This window comes from Corvus brachyrhynchos, unplaced genomic scaffold, assembly GCF_000691975.1.
Source record: "Corvus brachyrhynchos isolate BGI_N302 unplaced genomic scaffold, ASM69197v1 scaffold167, whole genome shotgun sequence".
NCBI classification, from domain to species: domain Eukaryota; kingdom Metazoa; phylum Chordata; class Aves; order Passeriformes; family Corvidae; genus Corvus; species Corvus brachyrhynchos.
The window spans coordinates 4,468,438-4,479,728 of NW_008239547.1; the positions used below are offsets into that span (position 1 = coordinate 4,468,438).

The 11,291-nt window shown below is 46.4% G+C and overlaps 1 protein-coding gene across 2 annotated transcripts in view; it reads left to right on the top strand.

Annotated features, from left to right (window-relative positions):
- The first annotated feature begins 6,676 nt into the window (after positions 1 to 6,676).
- The window catches only part of KIAA1462 (KIAA1462 ortholog), a 62,814-nt gene continuing 58,199 nt past the window's right edge, over positions 6,677 to 11,291 (top strand). For both annotated transcript variants that reach the window (XM_017741478.1, XM_008639270.2), the window contains exon 1: positions 6,677 to 6,837. The gene's annotated coding sequence lies outside the window, so the exon portion shown is untranslated. The remainder of the gene's footprint in view (positions 6,838 to 11,291) is intronic.

Genomic DNA, 11,291 nt, shown 5'->3' on the forward strand with positions numbered 1-11,291 from the left:
CTCTGTGCAGTTTACTTTTTTAAGATCAATTCCTGTTGCCAACAGTGTGTATTTGTGTAATGGGGCAGGCAGATGTGCGCCAGAAGTTTGTGCTCTGCCATGAAAGGCAGGTTGGGACAACCTTACACGAGGGAGATCTCGCCACCTGCCTTCATGGTCGGAACAGAAAAGCCAGACAAAGGGCTCCAAGGAAAGATGGTTTATTTCAGTATGCAGATGGGAATGGAGACAGAGAGGTGTGGGGATAAAATTTCCTACAAACTTGGGGCTGCCAAGTGCAGGCAGGTTTTCAGGAGAGCTGAGCTTCCATTAGTGAGTAAAATAATGGGCTAATTTATCCAAAGAACTCTGGACAAGGGGAAATGAGATCTTCTGGGGATCTTGCCTCATATAGTTACTATAACGACTTGGCCTTAGTGCTGAGTGTATGAAAATCCATCAAAGGTGATATGCCAAAAGTGGTGCAGGGAGTCTGCAATACATCTGGGGATCAAATTCTCATGTCTGAAACAAAGTACATTATTCAGGCCTCTTACTTGTTTGGAAAAAGCAAGATTTAGCTTTGGCTTAGCTGTCTTGCTTTAGAACAAGAAAAAGAAGGAGCTCAAAGCAGATCTTGCAGATCCTTTGTGGCCTTTTGATGTTTCCTGGGGAGAGCTCTGGGACCAGGTTGGATGGGGCTCTGAGCAACCTGGTCTAGTGATAGGTGTCACTGCCCACAGCAAGGGGGTTGGGACTAGATGATTTTTAAGGCCCCTTCCAACCCAAACCAATCCATGGTTCTATGATTCTCTCTAAGAGGAGATGTTGTCAGGGCTGATATGACTGTAATGAGGTAGAGACAGCCCCACATCACCCCACCCACCCTGGACAGTGCAAAGGGCTTCTGGGCTCGGTACAGTTTCAGACCTTCTATGCACATTTCATAATTTTTGAGCAAATTCCTTGGGGCTGCTAGGTGAGATGAAGGCTTGGAGAATGCCTGTGAGCAGGTCAGAGAAGCATCTTACCTCAAATCTTGTAATATCATGCAACTTTTCTTGTGGAAATCAAAGGCAAAGCTTGAGCACTGCTCTGCAAACAGTGCAAAGGGTAAGCATTGGGGTGGTGCCACACTTTCTGCCTTTTTATTCAGATGTATCTCTGGCTCAGCATTTTCTTCAGACAGGCTTTCACACTGCATCCTGGACAGCCACTTGGCTAGTTGTGACAGAAGTAATTGCTGGTAAGTAGCTGAAGGCAAGGCACACAAACAGAGGATTTCTTAGGGATGCAGGCTGCAGTTCTGGGTACACTAAAAAGAGACTTTTTCCCCTCCCTGCCACATGACCACATCCTGCCTTGCTGAAATCGTCAAGAGCTGTCACATGAAAATAGCCAAGGAGCCACTGAGGCCATAGGACAGGACTCCAATTCCTGCCAGATCTGCCCTTGCTTTCGTTAGCAGCAATTACTCCGTTTCCCAGAGCAGCAGCCATCAGGCCAGACCCGCTGCCTTCCAGGTGGGAGTTTTGCAATTTGCTTTCATGGCATAGAGTGAAAAACCAAGATGACCACCAGACATTGGTTGTGTGATGGCACCTTCCGCTAACATGTCTCATTTTGCAGTCAGTGGTACAGAGGTCCCTGGGCTCCTGCAATCAGGGGTGTGAGAGAAACAAGAAAACCACTGTTATTACCTAACAAGAACTGTCACGCCTTTGTCTGAATACCAATATTTTCTTAAGTTTAGGAAAGAGCTCTGCTGTTTTCCTCATTAGCCTCTGTTTTCTGGACCTCTGATACAAAACCCTGTGTTCCTTTCCTCTCAGCCTATGTTTTCTCCATTTTCTCCACAATGTGCCCTGACACCTCCATCTGAACAAGGACCTGTGTTATTTTCTTCCACCTCATTGAATGCACCAGTTAAACCAGGGACTTCATCCTGACATTTTGCAGCTGGACTCCAGTGTGGGGTTCTCCATGGGCTTTAGGGGCACAGCTGCTTCACCATGGTCTGCACCACAGGCTGCAGGAGAATCTGCTCCAGTGCCTGCAGCACCTTCTCCCCCTCCTTCTTCACCGCCCTTGGTGTCTGCAGAGATGTTCTTCTCATATACTCTCTCACTCCTCACTCCTCTGCTGTTATTCCAGGCAGTTTTTCCCCTTCTTAAATAATGTTACCCCTTGTCCCTGATGGGTTTGCCCATGGTCAGTGGCAGGTCAGTCTGGGAGTCATTTAATCCTTTTCTTCTCTGCAGTGTCCTGCAGTTCCCTGTGACCCAGCACCACAGGGTGAGCAAAGCCTGCACCATTACAGGTAGTTTATGATATACTTCAGGGTTTCTCCAATACTCACATACTAACACTGGGAGATTCTTCTTGATGGGTTGGGTGCAACTTCCTCATGCTAGGGGTAAGACCTGCTGGGTTTGGAAAGGGGGAGTAATACCTACTTAGGGTAAATGGCTGCCAGAGCCCCTCCAGTGCCAGCCAACAGGGCCTGGAACCCCCAAACAGAGCACCCACCTTTTTTCCCTTGGGTTTGTAGCAGAGGTGCACACACTTCATTTAAGAGGAAGCTCTTTGGTGGAATTGCTAGATTAATCTGCAATTAGCTGTAAATTTGTTCAATTTTAGCTTGTCACGTCATTTGGTGTTTTATGTTCACTGATGGTAATGACTGGTGTAATTTTAGAAATAAACAGAACAGAAGCAAGCATTGCAATCTAGAAAGAAAATAATTCAGATCCATGAACTTAAATTCACTTTTTCCCCCTGTTTTTTTTTGTTTTTTTGTTTTTTTTTTTTTAGTTTTGACAACTATCAAAGTTGTGTGTCTTATTGTGCTTGATATTGTGAGGGACTGGTTCAGGGCATCATTTCATGGAGTACTTTGACTAAAGAAAACATTTGTTTTCTTTTACAACAGAAGTAAGTAGAGATGTCAAAACTGTAGAGCAGAAGAGTGAAAATGTGGTCTGTTACCATTCCTAATGGACTCCTTTTCCCAAAAGCTTATGTTTTCTAGATCAAACATGAAGTTTTGTGTGAATCCTAATGGAAGATCTTTTAACAGTGTGGATTGGCAGTATCACTTCTAGAAGCAGTTCCTCAATTCAAAAGAAATGGAAACTTCTTGAAAACATGCAAAATAGATGAGCAGCTATTCAAGTTCCTTTAACATGTAATTTCCATAGACAATGTCTATTATGACTTCTTCATCCCATTATCTCAGGAGTGGCCATTGTAGGAGTTCTTGATGCTGCAAAATTTTATTTCATTTTGCAGTTCATTGTGCTTTGCATTTCCTTTCGTTTGTTGCTCAATTCATAGAAATGCTGACTGAAATGCAAAATTGAATCCCTAAATAGGTCTAGCACGGTCTGTGTTTTATTCTGCAGGCTTTAATGGGAGGCAGGTGAGCACCACAGCTTCCAGACCTCAGCCAGTGTGATTATAGTGCAGAAATATCCAGCACTGCACGAGGCTGCTGAAAGGGAATACTCCTCTCACAGGCCAGGAATGATTTGTTGCTGTTTGCACTTCGGAAACAGCCATTCCAGCTCAGAGCCATAATGAAGAGAGAAAGGGAACTGCGGAATGCCTTTGTTTTAGAGGCAGCCTGTTCATGGTTTGTACTGCAGCAGGATACATCAGGCAGGGAGCAGGTCTGAGCCGCCTCAAGGCACAGGAGAAAAATAAAAAACTTCACCAACAGGCAGGTGTTTGCCTTCCAAATGCTGGATGCTGTGTCAGAGCCTAACTCTGGCAAAGGTTTCAGAATTAATTTCTTTTTTTTGCAAAATAATACGAACTTGAAGGAACTGGTGGTGAATTTGTGTTTAACTTGTTGGCTTGTCTAGGACAACAAAGGAAACGAACACTAACCCCAGCCCTCTGTTAGTACTTTCGTCCGCATCCCAAAGAAACAGGAATTATGTGGAATGCTGAAATGTTTTGCCTTGACATTTCAGAAATAAAACTTTACATTTCCTCTATGTTTGTTTTTGAAGTGCTGTTTCTTCGTAAATTGAGCACAGGCTGACCTAAGAGATAAGCTAGAAAAACCAAACCCTGCAGTAGGATCAAAAGCTTTCACTTAATTCAAAATTATTTTTGCTTTCCCTCATCCTACTTTTTTGGTTTTAGTTTCTCTGGAAAAATGGACTCTTTTCAGGTCAACCTGCAGAGCAAAGTCTGCTGGCGTCTCTTCCTCCTGCTGTTTCCTATTGAACCAGCTAAGTAAAAATGAAAAATATACCCATCTGCAGCACAGAAACTTCCTTTGTACACACAAAATCCCCCATCCAGGTGCAACAGGGACCACAAGAGAAGTCCTTGCTGGCAGATTGCTGTGTTGGTGCAGCGGTCTGGTCCCTGGCATACCAGTATCTGCAAACAGAGACCTGGGCTCTTCCAGCTGGAGCTTCCTGTCTCTGCCCTGTGAGCATTTCTCATGCCTGCTTTCCTTGTGGGGTCCCATGCAAGGGTGAGGTAGAGCCTGTAGCTGGAAAATATCAGTGGAGTTGATGTTATGACAATTACAGCTAGCTGGAAAGCCAGCTTGGGTGGAGTGAGCTGCTCGAGTGGTGGATGGAGAAGTTGGTTCATGATCCAGAAGTTAGCTGATGGGAGGTTTGGGGACATTTTGTGTCTAGCTCAGGTACACATCTCTGCCTGTGGCACAGATGCTTGGGATCCGTCCTGATTTCAGCTGGGATAGAGTTAATTCTCTTCCTAATTGAGGGTACAGTGTGGTCTTTTGGATTTAGTATGAGAATAATGTTGATATCACACTGATGTTAGAGTAGTTGCTGAGCAGTGCTTGCATTAAGTCAAGGGCTTTTCAGTTTCTCCTGCACGAGAAGCTGGGAGGAACCATAGCTGGGACAGCTGACCCAAACTAACCAAAGGGATGTTTCCTATCATAGGATGTCATGCTCAGTATATAAACTGCACAGAGTTGGCTGGCAGGGGTCAATCCCCAGCAGGTGGTAAGCAATTGTATTGTGCATTTTTCCTATTATTACAATTTTTTGAAAGAAAAATTTATTTCAATTATTAGACTGGCCTTACCCCAACAACAGATTTTGCCCTTTACTGATTCTTCTCCCCATCCCACTGGGGAGGCTGGGGCGAGGGAGTGAGTAGCTGCTTAGTATTTAATTGTTGGTTGGGGCTAAACCGCAACAGGTTACCAATTTTCCCCACGAAACCCCAAGGTCAGGGGAGCCAGGGTGAGCCATGCATCAGGGGAAGCTCAGAGAGCTCAGTCTAAGCTCTGGGAAGCAGGCTGGCATCTCTGGAGATGCTCCAGTCCACCTGGGGAAGCTGCAGGCTGAAGTGGGTGACAGGCTCCGAACCGCTGCAGGTTGTTAAAGACACCAGACCCGTACATCAGAGCGAGCTCTCTCAGCCGTGCCTGGGTGACCCACCAAGCTGAGTCCCCACGCTCCCGGCCAGCCCCCCACGAGCCGGGCGCTGGCTGTGATGCCCCTGCTCCTGCTAAGGGACAGGAGCCAGCCATGCTGCTGCTGGATGCTCTGCTGCCTTCCTCCTGCACAGCACGGGCCCCCATCCTCCAGGCCAGGCCGGGAGGGCTGTCTGCATTTTTCAGAAAGGATGATTACATCTGCAAAGCACCCGGCACTGCTTTGGGATGAAGAGAGTTATGTAACTGTAAGATAATGTTATTTATAGAGCCAGGTTTTATCCAAAATGGAATTAAACTTGTGTTCCTGAAGCCTCTGCTGTCAAAGACAAATCGCAATTTGTCCAGTAGCCTCTAGTGCTCTGCATTCAAATTCTTTTTCTCAGTTCATCCCAAAGTTTAAGAATGTGTTTTATTTACAAATCATACATCTTAGAAAGTGAGGAAATCTCTTTTCCATCAGCTGTGAGGTGACCATGGAAGCCTGGGCAGTGGCCATAGAAGCCTGGACCATAGTTGTTCTTTGCAACTGCATCAGATGTGACATCAAAGTACCATAAACCAGGAAGGGAAGGCAGAGTTTGAGTTGGGTTAAACAACAAAATCACAAACAATTGTCCTAGGCACAATACTTTGCCTGCATTTAAGACTCTCTGTAATAATCCATGAGCTGCAGGGGGATATCCAGCTTACATCCCTGTTGGAGGTGGCACTAGTTCAGTGGGTTAATGTCTGTGCTCTCACAGAACTACAGACCCTGTGACCTTTTAAAATCATGCATTATTAACTTAGAGAGCTTTACTTGCTCTTTTGAAATATTAGATTTAAATCCCTCATATCTGTACCTTTTACAAGCCACAAAAATGCAAATTTCTGGGCTGCCTGCTGAAATCCATGCTAACAGGTGTTAGGAATACTGTTTTATGAGGTACAGCACCTTGCATAGGTTAGCTTGTAGAGTTCATCTGCTGCCCCTCACTTGTCATAGTATCTAGCATGAAATTCCACACATGCCTTTTATTTAGGAAAGAACACAAAAGTATGTTATCTTATTCCTCTGGAATTTTCCACAGTTATTTAGCATGTTAGTTTAAGCATAATTGGTTAGTGGGCTCTTGAAATCTATATCGTAGCTGTATTTATTTACATCAGGCTAAAAGTAGTTCATTTCAGTTGAGGTAAATGTGAAGCATTAGATTGCAAACGTACCTAATCCATCTCTCCTCCCCCATGACTAGAAATCCTGTGGTTAAAATAACACAGCCTCTATTCAGAGCACAAACTTAGAGCTGCGAGCAGGAGCAGGCTTGGGATTTAAGCAACTCTCAGCAGATGAGTCTGTTCCAGGGTTTTTCTCGGGTTTGTTTTTCATCCTACTTTTGATCCATGAGAGGAAGCCAGGCTCTCTCCTCTGGGCAAGCAAGGTAAAGATTTTCTGCATTCTGTATACGGTTGCATGTGCTTGTAAAGGAGCTTATAAACATGATTGCAAAACGGCTGTTGCAAATGCAATTGTAAAAATGTTGCTGTTATAGAGCAAGAAGTGTTTGGCAAATGGCTTCACAATCTTTAAATGTTAGTCTGGTCTTCTGGCTATTTCCACACGACAGTAAAATGATGAAATGATAAATCTTGCACAGTGAAGAAAGGAGCAGTGATTCTCCATCACACATGAGAGAAGCTGAGCATGTAGGAAATAGCAAACCCAGGTACTACTGTGATCTAGCCAGACTAAAGCAAAACTGGCATTTTGCTGTCAGGTATAGTCCCTCCTGGGTTTGTCCAGCTGCTCTAACCCCATTTGGGAGGCTGAGGCTGTGTTGGAGGATGGCACTGACTCTGTTTACAGAGTATATGCTAATGCTGCTCCAGCGTGACTCTCACAGTAACGGCGGAACCGTGCTTTCAGGAATGTTTGGATGCGTCGTGCCAGATAATTAACTGCCTTTATTTGCTCTTACTGCTTTCCAAGTCACAGGGCATGTAGAAAAGCATCATCTTTCCTTGAATCCTTATTTTATTTGAAATCCAGGAAACAAGCGTGATGTCTGTGCTAATGCCCATGGAACTGTACTCCCAGTGCCAGTCTGTTAACTCTCCCAGCCCCGTGCTGTTTTTCACAGGGGATCCCGAGTACCACATCAGTCCTCCTGCACCACGGTGTTCAAACACAGAGGGTGGCACTGCTGGGGAGTATGGAAACACCGTTACTCACATTTTTGCTTAATTTTAAAAATGCTGCCCCTCCCTGCCCTAAGGCATGGGGCAGTGTGGTTGCGTTGTGGGGGCACTTACACCCCCGTCCATCGGGGTAACACGAACAAATGCTGCTCCAGGTGCTACCTTTCCAGTGCTGGAGAAAGCCTTGTTTCCCGCACAGAGATGCTCACTTTCCCCTTTCTCTGCTTTCCACTTCTTTTTCCCTTCCCTGAGCGAGACAGGATGGTTTCACATTGTCCTGTGTGCAGTCACTGTCCTGCCCTGGTCCCTGCTGTCCCACAGCCGTGTCACTCCCATGGCAGCATGCACTACACTCCTGCTCGGCCAGAGGAAAGAGGAGGACCCTGCTTAGCACACCAGGTCCTCTTTCGACTGGAAAAGGTGCTCTCGTCCTTTGAGCCAACAGTGCTGCTTTGTCCTGGGAGAGAAATGCAGCTTTATCACTTGGGTGCCCGGCACAGGGAGGGACAAGCAGGGCTATAAGGAATACAAACACACGGCTCTTCCCGATTCTCCGAGCACACCGCGGCAGAGAGGCAGCTCGGAGAGAGAATATGTGCAAAACAAAGAAATGCGGTCAGGCAGGAACTATAAAATTCCAATATAGAAAGTGGAGCTGATGTCATTTTAACATCCTAAGCAGTGCCAAGAATTCTAAGCTCCGTATCAAGATTCAGTGCAAAACCCCCACAAACTCACAACTTGTTCTTGTGGAAAAATTAACTTTTATGGAAAATATGCATGGGAACATGCCAGAGGAGTGTGTTGCTTTATTTCTTTTATTAATTTCAAATACATTAGTTCAGAGAGCAACCCCATTTTAGCATCAGCTGCCTCTATCCAAGAAGCCGAGGCTCACACACACAGTTTGCAAATATTGGAGGCGAGGGAGCTGTGTTTTTCTGTGTGATCAGTTGTTGGATGGAAAGAGCTGTTCAAGTAGGAAGGGGTGTGGGAAGGCTCAGTGGGATGACTGAGTTAAAGCTTTTTTCCTGGTGACATATCTGAATCGTGATCAGATGCACCTGAATGGAGCAGCATCATCAGCTATTATAACACAGAGTGCGTCAGAGGTGGGATCGCGTGCAGCTCCTGTGATAAAGGTTACTCATCTCTGTCCTGCTATAGGACCGCCTTCGGTGTTGCTTATAACTTTGTCAGACTTGAATAGTTTAGACTGAGTTCTTCCAACTTGATTGTCTGCCTTGGGCTAAGTTCTTTCCTGGAAAATTTCAGCCAAAACTGTCCAGCCAGTTTTGTTCATTCCAAGAATGAGCATAGGGAAAAAGGAATTGTTGTCCAACTGGAAAAAAAAGAAAGGAAGAAACAGGAGGGGGGAACCTGGTGATCCTTTCTTTGGATTGTTCTTATCCCTCTGTGCTTTGGAGTTGAGATCTGAAATTTGGCAGCTTTCTGTTGGGAATGTGATTTTTTTTTTTTTTTTTAACTTTGTAAATCTCCTCCAATTTGGCTTAGTGATAGCCTTTGAAGGGAGAAAATAGCAACTTCTTAGGGACATGCTAAGGCTGAGCAGTCAAAATCTCCTGAGACTCCTTCCCACATGAGTGAGCTCAGCCCAGAATCCCAGCAGCTCCCAGTGTTGACCCCAATGCTCCTGTGCAAACATCCAGTGCTACCAAGTTCCTGCAGATCCTTGTTCTTCCCCACAGCACAGCAGGAACCCCGTCCTCTCTCTGCAGTCCAAGAGTCATCCCAGCTCGAGGAGCAGGATGAAGATGGGCTCTTCACGTAATGCTGCTCAGGGCAGAGTTGATGGCCGATGGAAAGGCAGGCAGGGAGCAACACTTTGATACCTGGCGGCAGACAGGGACCCAGGGGATGCTGGGCTAAGCAACGGTCTGGTACTCGGATGCTAAAGCCTGGGGGTTGCATGGGATTGAGATGGGGAGTACATGGTACAAGTGAGGAGCCAGGGGGCTTGGGAGCAGGTCAGGAAGGTGTGGGTGAAGGTGTGAGCCATGGGGAGAGGCTGGGCATGCTGGAGCCTGACATGAAACCTCAGCTGCCCCACTCTTGGTCCCTTTTTGGGAAAGTGAGGGCTACCCCTCAGAATTGGCTTGAGTCCCACTCTCTCTGCAGGGTCATCTGTGCCAGGTCTTGCTGAGGCTCTCCCTAGTCTGCAGCCAGACTGTGGGGTGCCCCACTGTCTGCATGTGCAATAAGACCCTGCTCCTGATGTCTGCTGCTGGGATGGGAGTTGGTGGGAGCTCTGCCTCGAGCATGTCCAGTGTGCCTGATGCTGAGCACTCCGGCACAGCCTCATGTCTGTTGGTCACCTCCTGGGGACAGCTGGGATGAGTGACCAAGGCCCTGATAAACCAGTGCCTGGTGCAGTCAAGCTCTTGCTTACATGCCTGTCTCTGTTTCCATTTTATTCAAGTGGCTAAAGAACCACCACCCTTGACAGAGGTACTAGAGCTCAGGGACACTTGTGAAGAACCCAGGTGCACTAGGGAGGCGTGTCATTGTAATTCCAAGTTTTGGGAAAGTCAATAATTTTTCTTGAGGAGAACTCGGGGAGAAAATAAAGCCTAGGACTATGCTGAACTCTAAGGGAAAAACCCAAAATTCTCTGTAACATCTCCAGTGAAAAAAGTCCATCCAGTACCGTGGGATAAAGCTGAGACCTCTGGCAAAATACTGTGTGTGTTCATCTAATTAACAATTGTACCATAACACATAGCACAAAGGAGGCCTAATTCTGGCATCTCTTGCCTCATGGATTTTTCAGTTGTAACAGTATTCTTATAGCCTATTTTTGTACTCAATGCACGTGCAGCATTGGAGACAGATGGTGAAATCTCAGTGTTCATTGTGCCACTTGACGTGATTTCCACATTGAAAGGTAGGGAGCTGCAGTCTGCTTGTTCCCACTCCCACTGGAGTGGCAGGGAAAGGTGGCTTACTTCACTTCTTTTATGACTATAGACTATGGAGCAACCTGGACAGCCCCTCCTTCCACAGAGACAGGCAGTGAAGCTTCATCATCTTCACCAGCTCCTGGGAGCCCCATGCGCACACCAGGACTCAGCTCCCAGTTTCTGCAGTGAGGCTGGAGAAACAAAGACCAGAAGGACAGGAGCTGTGAGAAGAGTGTGAGAAGAGTGTGAGAAGATCAGAGCTGCCTACAGACAGCTACTGAGAGAGGAAGGAGTGCTAAGGAGCTGTGAGACAGTGTTGGCCAGTGCTGCAGGCAGTGCTTGATGAGCACTAACAGCCTCACCTTAGTCAAGGATGTCACAATGAGGAGCTTTAAGCAGGGATTTGCAGGAGAACTGAAACAGAAAAGGAAAAGGAGTGGTGGATACTTATGGGCTTCTGCTCCTATGGACATCACTAAAGTCTGATGCTGAGTGAGTACGGATGAGTGGAGTAGAGACTGTCAGTTCAAGGACCAGAGATGCTTAATGGGGATGTCCTTGTGGAAGCTGTCACAAAATAAATAAAGCCAGGAGGATGTTGCTGTTACAACTTTGATGAGATGATTACACGTAGGGAGCAGCATCATGAATGAAGCAGTCAGGTCTGTGCATAAGGTTTCTTGCACAGATCTAAAAGAGCTGCTGCCTTCTCATCTGCCACCCCCGCTGGTCCCGCCCGCTCCTTGCACTGCACACAGCCCAGGGGACGCGTCAGG